Raw genomic sequence first — 12,876 nt, forward strand, 5'->3', positions numbered from 1 at the left:
TCGAACCTCCGACCCCAGAGATGCGAGGTAAACGTTCTAACCCCAGTACACAACTAATCCAAGTCCATCCAGCTTCTATGAGCCTATCCCAGGGAGCATGGGGCACAAGGCGGGGTACACCCTGGACAGGGTGCCAGTCCATAACTAATCAAAGTTATTTTCAAAACACTTTATCGTGTTTTTAGATTTTAGATCTCACTACAGAATTGTAATGAACTGTTATGCATTGTACCTGTTGCTATGATTAACCGGCATGGATATCAAATAGATCACTGAATAAACGAATAAATAAATGAACGGATGATTTATTGTAATCTCATTGATTTTGTCACTGATACATGTACATTCATGGATTACAGTTTCTCTCTCTCTCTCTCTCTCTCTCTTTCTCTGTGTGTGTGTGTGTGTGTGTGTGTGTGTGTGTATTTTTGGGGATAGGAATACCCAACACTTTAGATCTAAAAGAGCCAAATGGTTTCCTTTTGTCTACTGAGGTTAAGGTGTTAAGGTCAGGGTTAGGTTTAGGTGTTTATGCAGTAATTAGCTGCATTAATAATTATGTCAGGGGAAGGTTCTTATAAGGATAGTAAGACAAACGTGTGTGTGTGTGTGTGTGAGTGAGGAAGTGCTGGAGCTCCTCTGTCTCTCTCTTAACCGTGTAAATCCTCAAGCCTGTCTCCTCACCCAGAGGAACCTGAGCAGCAGAAACAGCTCTACTGTCGCTTTAAGATTACCGACCGCGCAGCGTACAGGAGGAGTGTAGCCTCTGTGTGTGTGTGTGTGTGTGTGTGTGTGTGTGTGTGCGTGCGCGCGCGCGTATGCGTGTGCGTGCGTGTGGCAGTGGGATGCCTGGAATCACCGATCACACTCGATCCATCGCAGGAGTGCCGGAGAAAATCGGGTCTCACTGAGAGTTTATCACTTTGATCCGACATTGTGCGGCGAAAGAATGAAATAAAGAAAAAAAAAAGAAAGAAGAAGAAGAAGAAGAGGAAGAAGCGGCGACGTGGACGCGGTGGTGTCGGGGACGAGCATTTCCAAAAAAGAAAAAAAAAACCCCACACACACACAGAGAGAGAAAAAACGCAGAGACGCAGAGGAGAAATCGCATGTGAAGCCATGTGAGTGAGCAGGTACGGATGGAGAAGTGGGTCCTGTACGATGCGGAATTGTAGATGCATGGGTTCATGAATGAATGGGTGGATGGGTGAATGGATGGATGGATGGATGGATGGATGAGCCGCGCGCCTCCACGCACAGCCCAAGCGCCCAATGCGCCAGGCTGCGTTCGCGTGCGCGTCTCTGCGCCGCAACTACACAAGAAATCCCTGAATGCCACACTCATGAGAGTAACTAGACCCTTGTATTATTTTCTGTCTGGCTTCTTCGGGGTTCTCCAGTGAGTGGCTTTGGGCTGTGGGTCTGACAGGAGTGTGATGTTTTGCCTCTTGCGTACACACACATGAAACCCAGACAGCATTCATGACAAGAGCTCGCTCTTTACATGGACAAGAATTATTCCTGGTAACATTCTTTTTTCTTTCTTTCTTTTTTAAAAATGGATCAGATCTCCATACTTCATCAGTAGTGCATTCATATTTATTTATTCTTATTTATTTATTTATAAAGCAACCCTACATAATGCTTCTTAAGGCTTGACATAAACCTGTGTAACTGTTCATAAAAGCACATATTACAATACAAGGCACTGCATAGCTCAAAGTGTTCTCCATAACGCATTATAATGCACACATTTGACTTGTGCTGTGCGTTATTGGTGAGACCAGTGCTATAATGCTTTATAAGCAACAAATCTTATGTGCATTGACATCATGCTTTCATTTATTTTCTTTGGAAGTGAAGCGTTAACAGTTCTATCCAGGAGTGATTGGAGCTCTTGGTTTATATAAAGCACTGAAACCTTACACTCTGTCGTTATAAGATTTTATGTGTGCGTTTATAAACATTTGCATACAGTTATAGAGGCTTATGTCAAGTGAAATGTGCATGCTTTGTGGTTATGTGATTATGTGATTTAATATAACATTTGCTTTAGGGAGTTATAGCAGTGGTCTAGCTAGTAATACTGAGATCGGGGCGAATATGTTTTATAATGCATTATGACACTTTGTGCTTTATAATATGCTGTCATAACATTGTGTGTGTGTGTGTGTAGACATTTGTGCACTGTTGTAGGAGCTTATGTCAGGTAAGAGTGGAGGCATGCTTGGAACTCTGAGTCTATGTAAGGTATTATGTGAATGTTAATATCAGTTGTTATAAAGCTTTATAGCAGTGGACCCGTCAATAACTCTAAGAACAGGTTAAATATGTACTGTAATGCATTGTATCACTTTGTGGTATAAAGCCTTACATATATGCTGTTATATCATTTTATGTGTGCATTTATGAACATTTGCATATACGTTATACAGGCTTATGTCAGGTTGGAGTTTATAGCACTTTATATATTATAAAGCTTCATAGCAGTGGTCTCACCAATCGTACTGAGAACACATCAAATATGTGTCACAATGCATGATGTCAGTTTGTGCTATGAAGCTTCATAACAAATGTCATGGTCATTCAGAGAATGCTTTAAATGATCTTCACTGGAGAAGGAGCATTAAAGATTATGTGGATGCAGAATAACAGTTGTTAAGCTTTATGTCAGTGGTGCTGTTAATAACTCGTGAACGTTATAGAGGCGTATGTCAGGTTAGAGTGGAGGCATGCTTAGAGCTCTGAGTCTATGAATGGACGTAGTATTTGTCATAAAGCTTTATAGCACTGATCTCACCAATCATACTGAGAACAGATAGTGTCATAATGCATGATGTCACTTTGTGCTATGAAGCTTCATAACAAATGTCATGGTCATTCACGTAATGCCTTAATTGATCGTCACTGGAAGTGGAGCATTAAAGATTATGTTAATGAACACAAGTGCGCTCGGTAATGATGCTATTAACATGTCATATATTGACGTGTATTATAATTCATTATGCCACTTTGTGCCATCAAGCCTTCCACGATGCCGTTATAACACTTCATGGGTGTGTTTATATACCGTTCTATAGGCTTATTTCACACACTGCCCTGCAATGAATTGAAATCTTTATGAATGCACTTATAATGCATTATGGATACCTGACTCATGGAAAGTGTTGCTGTATTTATTTACTCCATTTAAGGAGCGAGAGCAGGTCAATGAGTGGTCAAAGCTGTGATCATTGATGTCGTTATTGATCCTGTGTTAGGGATACTTCTCCATCTAGTCTCGCTTTTAATGCAGCCACGTAACGGAAAGGTGTTCTCAGTAAGCTGCTGGAACATAAGTCATGTCTGACAATACGGATTCAAACCAAAGTCATCAGATGTTCTGTCACGTAAATAAAGCATCGCATATAAGTGCCATTTTAAACGTGTTTATTAAGTAATAAATCAAATTACGTCTGGGAAATACGATAAGACGATATGATTCATGTTGCACCGCGTTATGCACATAATGGACTTCTTCGGAATATCGTGGGCATCGTTAGGATTTATAACCGTACTGTTACCGACTGTCAGGTTTCAGCGGGCGGGGTGGAACGGGTTATGGCTTGCGACTTATATATAATGAGTTGTATACGCTTATAGAATAATTTTGTAAAACGGTTTGGTTTGTGCTGTGCCGTTTTTGCGGTGAGAGCGTCCAGACACTGAAACTTTGTGGCTAATTCCAGATGTTTTCTCATTTCCCTGGCTAGCCGTTACCTTGATTCATACTAAGAAGTTAGCTAAGATGTCGCGTAAGTCAAGTGCACGTGTTAAAAAGACAAGACAAAAGCAAAAGAAATCAGTCAAGGGCGTGTATAAAGCAATATTTAATATAGTATTCGAATGAGTTATAGTTCAATTAGGCATTATTGCTGTTTACATTTCACAGGTTGTGCGTATGTGTGTGTGTGTGTGTGTGTGTGTGTGTGTGTTCATGTGTCTCCTTGGGGCCCTTTTTAACAGTTTGTTCCAGGTAATATGCCCAAGTAACTGTTTGTAACAGACTTATTTTTCTTGCAAATTTTTTATTTTTTTTTTTATTTATTTTGCAAATGTCAAAAAAATTCAATCTTGGGACTTGGCACTTCAGCAAAATTGTGAAAGTGTCAAGTCTCAAGGTATGATGAAATGGCAATATATTAACATAATCGACCTTACTACCTAATGTGGGTCTGGTTAGGAGTTAGATCTTGATTATTGAGTGTAGTGAGTAACAATTTAGAACATCTAACTTATTTCCCCGTCTTTTTCTTGCTAAGCTTGCTCAAATTTTGTGCAAACTTGGCAGTTGAGCAAAACAGGCCTCATGGTGTTGATATCACACTATATCAACACTGGGTGATTGATAACGCTATTGTTATTTACCGTAACAACTGACTTACATTATTTCACCTCCATTTTCCTGATAAATTTGTTCATTTTTTGTGAAGGCATATATCGATTTTTTTTGTGTGAAAATGTCTCCGTGTGACCTGAATCGTGATAAGACATCATAATACATTAACAGGATTAGGGCTGCAACTAGCCATTATTTTCATAATCGATTAGTTAGCCGATTATTATTATTATTATTATTATTATTATTATTATTATTATTATTATCGATTAGTTAGCCGATTATTATTATTATTATTATTATTATTATTATTATCGATTAGTTAGCCTATTATTATTATTATTATTATTATTATTATTATTATTATTATTATTTTCCTAATCGATTAGTTGGCCGATTATTATTATTATTATTATTATTATTATTATTATTATTATTATTATTTTCCTAATCAATTATTTGGCCGATTATTATTATTATTATTATTATTATTATTATTATTATTATTATTATTGTTATTATTATTATTATTATTATTATTTTCCTAATCAATTATTTGGCCGATTATTATTATTATTATTATTATTATTATTATTATTATTATTATTATTGTTATTATTATTTTCCTAATCGATTAGTTGGCCGATTATTATTATTATTATTATTATTATTATTATTATTATTATTATTATTGTTATTATTTTCCTAATCGATTAGTTGGCCGATTATTATTATTATTATTATTATTATTATTATTTATTATTATTATTATTATTATTATTATTATTATTATTTTCCTAATCGATTAGTTAGCCGATTATTATTATTATTATTATTATTATTATTATTATTATTATTATTGTTGTTGTTGTTGTTATTATTTTCCTAATCGATTAGTTGGCCGATTATACTTTTTGTTTTCTTCTTTTCTTTTCTTTTCTTTTCTTTTAGATTGATCGATTAATCGGATGGGGGCGGGGCAAACTTTCAGTACCATTTTTTAGTTTATTTCAAATAAAATCCACAAACTCAGTGTTACGAATATAAACTTCAGATTAAAACTTTAGACAACTTTTTGTCCAATTATATAAGACTGAAAAGAACCCACCACACACACACACACACACACACGCACACACACACACACACACACACACCAGAATATATATTATTCATTTAGGACTGTAGTTTAATTCAGTTCTTTTTGTGCATATATATAAGTTTATATTATATAATAGTATTTATGCATTACATTTTATAAAAGGTAACGTTGACATAGACAGTAAACTGAAGAAAGTCAGTGTCGGTGACTCTAAGGCTAAAGCTAGCGGCGTCACGTTACGTGCGTATGACATCATGTGCCGTCGACTAGGAAGCGGCGTATACTTCCGGTTAGTAAAAAAACCGGCTAGTTTTCCATTTGAGATGATATCACCTTTCTAAAAGTCACACACTAGACGGTAGAGTACACAGTGCATAGTGTAAGTGTACAGTACGTCATTTGGGACACGACTTTAGTATGTACTCTCCGATGCGTGTTTTCGTAAGAGAAGTAACATAGTGAGTAAACGTTCCCCGTGCCGCACGCAGACCGACTAATCCATAATGAGATTCGTTGACAACGATTTCCATCATCGATTATTATCGATTTTATGGATTACTTGTTCAACTCTAAACAGGAAACAGTTTTTCAGAGTATTGTGAGCATCGTTAGGATTTTATACCTTTATTGTTATTCACTGTAATTAATAACTGATTGTATGAACTGGCTTATTTTCCTCGTTTGTCCTTCCAAATCTTTGAATCTTTGACATTGGCTGTTGAGCAAAAACAAAATATCGAGGAGATTAGGAAACTGGCTCCAGGTTCCGTGATATGATATCACAATATACTAACTTTTCAGAGTATTGTGAGCGTGACTTGATACATTTGTGCAAACGTTTAATTGTGGAAACGTCTTCGAACTCGGCGTCTGAGCAGAACGGTCATGATTCAGTATTGAGTATTGCGATGAAATATTTCCTGCTGATCCTTAAATCGAGTCATAACGTAGCAATGTTAAACTAGTAGCCAGAATGAACTCTGTGTTAAACACGGATTATCATCATAATAATAATTACCCAGTATGGATTACGTATAGATTTTTGTCACCGGGACTTTATTAACGTCCTTACATTTCCACTCAGAACGGAGCTGGAGCAGAAGGAAATGCCAATAGGTCAGGAGTCAAAGGTTAAAAGGTCACAGAGTTATTAGTTCAGTTGTTTGTAGATAGTGGAGATAATAAAATTCTCCCAAAATCTCCCAATAGAGATTCGGAGCTACTAAGGAGTCAGTGTGCGCAATGGTACCGTTGATGCGTCTGAATTTCTTCACCAGTGTTGTGTTTCTCTTTAGACTTCTTATAAATAACGTTTAAGTAGTGAAGTGTGCTCCGGTCTGGTCTTGTAATGTTGTGGTGTGTGTGTGTGTGTGTGTGTGTGTGTTTAACTTCATTTCTGTATTCATTGTTTCAAATTGTTAGACTAAGAGCAAATATGGATTTCAGTATCTGTTAGTATATCGCATAGAAATGAGCACTTACCCATAATCCCTTTCTCCGTGTCAGCAACACGACGACACAGAAGTTCTTTCGCAATTTTAAGGAGAATTCAATTCAAGAAAGTAAAACGCTGAAGAAATTTTCTTCATTTCTTCATTTCTTCATTTTTTGCATCTTTATGTTCTCTGAGAAGGTTTCGAGGGGTATCTTCAAGGTTATCTCGGAGTCTCGGTCAGCGTCGGGCGTTGGCGATTCACGGCATGGATGTGGCCGGTCGAGGCCTAGTCGCTGTCGTAGAGGTAGTGTAGCACAGCATAGCATAGCCAGGTTGAAAAATGGGTTAATAGAACGACAACTAGCAAGTTTGTTTTTTTCTCATTTATTTTATTTTCTATCTATCTATCTATTTATTTATTTATTTATTATTGCGAGACTGGACGCCAAAGAACCCACAACTACGCCAAAACATTATAGTGGGTGTCTAAAATCAGAACTAGCTAAAGAACGTGTCTAACCTTCGAAGGAGCTGCAGAAATACTTGATACAGTGAGTGTACTAGCACGATGGATGCTGTAGTTTTTATGATATTACATTGTTACGTAAAGTTTTTTTAATTTATTTTTTATTAAAAGTGATGAAAGCGTAGACACCATGACTATTCAAAGAATTCCTAAAGAACCCGTTTGTTTTTTTTCCCTCACGGTCGATGTCATTCCTCTAGTAAACAAATGAATGCCGTTTATTATCTATTTGATGTCTGATATTTGATGGCTACAGCACTTTTTTAAAATTCTTTTTTTTTTACGATATTATATGCAGTTTTTAAAGCATGTGACGCTTTGTGTGTATTGTGTTTTGTGAAACTGCAAAGTATCGAACCCTTATCTACCCATAAAACTAAGGAAACGGACAACATTTTGAACGAGTTGCGTAAATATTCGCTACGAGAGCTGTTCGTTTTCTGATGTATGATAGCTGCAGTACGTTTTCCTACAGGTTCCTTGTTCCACGTTAAAAAAAAAACTAGAAATGAGCACAGGTTAGACATTTCGGGTGCAAAATACAAGGTTTGTGAACCCTTGTATTGTTTGTTCGGCTGGAATTACCGCTCCACACATGTTTATCTCATACCGGCTTGAACTTACACGGCGCAGGTGACGGGACTTTGACCTTCATGCTGAATGTAATTATAGCGAGAATTAGAAATGCTATTGTGGGAGTGCAAAAAAGCAGCGGGAGTGCATGCGAAAGGCAGGATGAGGAAATAAGGACAGGAGAAGAACACACTCGTGTGGATGTGCAACCTCCTTGTGCATGCATGCGTTACGCGGTTAATTGTTCGGGAGATAATGACAGACTCGTCTACCGGACGTAAGGTCATCGCGTCCCTCCGTGAACCGTAATTGATTGATCGTAATGGAGATTGAGCTGCATTATTCATAGTTTTTGGAAGAAAAAAAAAAAAAAAAAAAAGTAGATGAAAGAAACAGCAGCAATGTGTAGTGAGATCGAGGTCAGATAAATCAAGCGGCGAAGTGCGCACGCAAGCACTGCCTTGTTCAAAGGGGGGGGGGGGGTTTGAGAGAAGAAGAAAATAAATGACTGGCAGGACGTGCTCTTGTAAACGCCACGGCTCGACGAGAGCATGCCAGCAAAAGATCTTAGCTCTGCAGCAGCTTTTAAGGAGAAGACATTTACAGTGGCTCTTAAATTGGCTCGTGCTATGAAGAGGAGGAGGAGGAGGAGAAGAAGAAGGCAGAGGAGGAGGAGGAGGAGGAGGAGGCTAGGAGCTGAGGGGGAGGGAGAGAATAGGAAAAAAAAAAAATAGGAAACAAATGCAAGCAAAAAAAAAAAAAAAAAGTCCTGTATTAAAACTAACGGCGTAAGCAAAAGTAGAGGGCAAAAGGAAAAGAAGGATCTTAAATCATGTCTCTGGGTGCCAGCTCATCTGTCAGCAGTGCCGCACTGAAATGATTTTTCCATCTGTAGAATAGAAATGTCAGCCCAGGGCGAGCGGGGTGTACCGGTGACATTTTTATAGAGTGGACTAGTATTATGCATGCGATTTATGGCACTTGTGCGAGGCGCCGCACCGCACATGCATGAAATCTCCTTCGGCTTCTTCAATTCAAAAGACAAGAGTTAAAACAAGCACAGAGGCATGGATCAGAGTGTTTCTGGCATGCACCAACAGGTTCTTACATCACACTTTACAGTATCAGTAGGAGCGAGCAGGTTCTCACTGTACGTCCTGTGTTCTCTTCAGCAGCTATAAGAGCGCACTGTGTACTCACGCTAAATAACTTAAGGTTTGTTTTCCCGTCATTATAACAACACGGTGTCGAAAGAGATAAGACGGAGCTCAATATGGCTCGGACAAACACTTCGGTACCTCGTGTACTCAAATATATCATAAATAAGTCAGGACGCTGTAGGAGAGGTGGAGGGGGGGTGGGGAGGGGAGGGGGCTGGGGGATTGATGGCTAGCTCTTCTCACTGTACAAAAAAAAACCAAAAAACTGTTTACAATGGTAGATCTGTCGTAGAGATAATGCTACTGTGGTCATTACGGGTCTGAGTTAGTTAGTTACGGTTACATTGATATAGCCTGGCGCTTTTTCTAGACACTCAAAGCACTTTACATAGTATGGGGGAGGGCGGGGATTTGGGATCTCCTCAACCACCACTAGTGTGTAGCATCCACCTGGATGATGCGAAGGCGGCCATGGTGCGCCAGAACGCCCACCACACACCAGATATTAGTGGAGAGGAGAGAGATGTAGCCAATTCAGGGTTAGGGATTATTAGGGGGCCATGATGGAGAAGGGCACCAGGACACCGTGGTTTTACCCCTACTCTTCATGAGACGTGTTCTGGGATTTTGTAATGACCACGGAGAGTCAGGACCTCGGTTTGACGTCTCATCCGAAAGACAGTGCTGTTTTTACAGAGTCTGATTTATGTATTACTTCTGCATCTGTGTACGTATTGTACTGTATCTGCGAGTATAATGTTAATGTGTGTACTGGGAGCAGTGTCATACAGCAGAATTCAGTAGGTGGACATGTTTATTAGCTAGCCCACTGGGGAAGTAAAAGCTCCAACGCACCTCCCAGTCTTATGTTTTGGTTACCCAGAAACCCAAATGTAATAAAGTGTAGTATTGGCCAACGTCTATGAGCATCACTTCGTAAAAAATGTCCGGGTGTAGCTAGCATCTTTATTGGTCTTTATATGTATATATATATATTAACCTGAGATGACCACTCCACTCTTCTGGGAAGGCTTTCCACTAGATTTTGGGGCGTGGCTGTGTGGATTTGTGTTCATTCAGCTACAAGAGCGTTAGTGAGGTTGAGATCAGACGCTGATGTTGGGATGGTGAAGACGCTCCAGTTCCAGTTCATCCCAAAGGTGTTGAGCGGGGTTGAGGTCAGAGATCTGTGCAGGACATTCGAGTTCTTCCGCTCCAACCTTAACACACCATGTCTTCATGGAGCTCGCTTTGTGCACAGGAGCGTCGTCACGCTGGAGCAGGTTTACGCCTCGTAGTTCCAGTGAAGAGAAACTGTAATCCTGCAGGATACGAAGACGTTCTATACAATCGTGTGATTCCGGCTTTGTGGGAACAGTTTGCGGAAGAACCTCATACGGGTGTGATGGTCAGGTGTCCACATACAGAAACGAAACTCTAATGTTTCACCAAAATAAGGAGAAGGTAGAAGGAGTAGAAGAAATAAAGGAGTGGCTGTGCTAAAGTGGTGTTTACATTATATTAGTGATATACCCACAGAAATACTGTCTCACAGTGTCCTGGTGGAAAGTTTTCTACTTGTAGGCGTGAGTGGGCTAGGAAAAAAAAAAAAATCGCCTGACCTATAGCACTGTATATTCGAACAATGCGTTGTTGGGAATTTTGGAGGTGTGAAAGTCACTTCCTCTACATGGAGAACTACTTCATGAAAGCTAAGAAAGCTTTCTCTAGTTAAAAGAAGAAAAAAAACACCAAATTTTAAAAGGAGTTGGAGAAATTTTTGATAAGAGTATATTCACTTTATGATGTAGGACAGCGACAGTAGTTTTTCCTATATTATATATAATATTAAAGTTGCACAGTCATCATCTTTTGTCATTTATTTCACTTCTGTTGGTTACACTGGAACAAAATAGCATTGCAATAATAATCACGCAAGACCATAATTTAACTTTTTTCAAGAACATCAACCCAATACCAAACCACAGCCCCATGATAAAGGCAAAAAAAAAATGTATTTTAAGATTATATATTATAGGTTATTTTTATTTTAATGGAAAAATGTCACGCGTTAGGCTCCTGAGACCTGAGTATTACGTGATTGACAAGTAATATATTGCGACCTGTTGCATCCAACCATGTCTTCCAAACTTATCGTAACCTTAAAAGTAGCAGAACCGTTCAAATTCAAATAAGGACCCCAGTAAAACCAGGGTAAAGTCATGTTTAAATATCGAATCATTCTAGTTAACATAAAGCGCTGTAGTGAAATCAGTGTGGTGTTAAGATTTTACTGGAATACTTTATCGTAGTGTTTGGTAGACCATGTTAGAATCATAAAATCTTAGTAAAATACATTATAAAAAGCTCGCTAGAGGAAAATGTCTAACAGTAAATACAACTGCAGTGAAAATATTTACATGTGCGTACTTCAGAACGATGTACTTTCTCCTTTTATTATAAATAATACATAAAATAATATCTCAGCAAATGCATCAAAGTTTATTAAGCCAGCTAGAAATGTATAGATGTGTGTTGGCATCTATACATTGGTTTTTTATTTACAGGATTTTTATTTACAGTATGTGTGTGGCGGTCTGCGAAAGCCAGTCGGATGTTGCTGCGGGGGAAGTTGGGTCGGCGAAATTGGGTCTTGAGCAAAATTGGGTTTCACTGCCTATGGACATCACAATTTTAAAAAACAGCAACAACAACAACAACGATATATATTTCACCGAAATGACATGTAAATGTTTTTTTATGTTTAACCTTGCCAAGACTATCTTAAAGCAATGTCACGTTGTGTAACGGAGCCAATTTAGTTACAATCAGTCCGCCTAAAGATCTTCCTAAAGTCCAAAACCTTGCTAGCTAAGTGTGATTTTCTCACACAGTGAACATCAGGCTTTAATCAGGTTGTTGGCTAGCTATGTGCCATAGTGAAATTGATATAAGCGTCATTAATATACTTTTTAATCAAATACCAGCTGTCAAAAAAATGTCTGTCATGCTCCTGCTGCTTCTTAGTAGCAAGAACTTTACTTCATATGCATGCAAAAGGGGAACATAAGTAGAAAAAGTCACAATTTCATCATATAAAGGGATTTCCCAGGCTGGCATTGTGCATTGTACAATTTTTATATGACTCATTTTTTTCCATCTTAACCTTCCATGCTCAGAGTTCCTGCTCTTCAGCGTGTTGCTAATGGCCACAGGAAGAAGTGTTGCAGCAGGTTAGTCTGTGGCACGCTCAGCATAATTGAGGGCTTGAGAGGACACGGTAGGGGTTGCGCTTAAATTGGACTTAGGAGGGTTATTCAACTGCATCTTAGTTTAACCAGCCGGCGGTTATATTAAGCAAAGCCCAGAGAGAAAAGTGGCTCACTCTGAATGCTAGCCATTCTACACCGATGCTGAGACGTTTGAAGGTTACAGGCTTGTCTATGGTTGGACTCTGACGGATTGATGTATGTCCCCTGCCGAGCAGAGAATTTCCCAGTCCAAGGCTGCCACAGCGCCGTTCTGTTCGTTACGGGTGGGGTGATGATGGTGGGGGAGGGGGGGGGGATTTGTCCTTCATAAACTTCTTAACCGGTTGTCCTTTGAGTAGCTCAGACAAGGGCATTGTGTCAGCTACAATAAGCTGAGCTGTGGAGCACTTCACCCTACATAATCATCCGACTCTAATGTAAGTGTCCAACA

The 12,876-nt window shown here is 38.8% G+C and overlaps 1 protein-coding gene across 3 annotated transcripts in view; it reads left to right on the top strand.

The window, feature by feature from the left end:
• The first annotated feature begins 700 nt into the window (after positions 1-700).
• nrip1a (nuclear receptor interacting protein 1a) overlaps positions 701-12,876 on the top strand; it is a 50,218-nt gene continuing 38,042 nt past the window's right edge. The window contains exon 1 of one of the 3 annotated variants that reach the window (XM_053646683.1): positions 701-1,524. The gene's annotated coding sequence lies outside the window, so the exon portion shown is untranslated. The remainder of the gene's footprint in view (positions 1,525-12,876) is intronic. The other 2 variants (XM_053646684.1, XM_053646685.1) reach the window with 2 other exon arrangements.

The sequence above is a fragment of the Ictalurus furcatus genome, chromosome 17 (assembly GCF_023375685.1).
Source record: "Ictalurus furcatus strain D&B chromosome 17, Billie_1.0, whole genome shotgun sequence".
Taxonomy (NCBI): domain Eukaryota; kingdom Metazoa; phylum Chordata; class Actinopteri; order Siluriformes; family Ictaluridae; genus Ictalurus; species Ictalurus furcatus.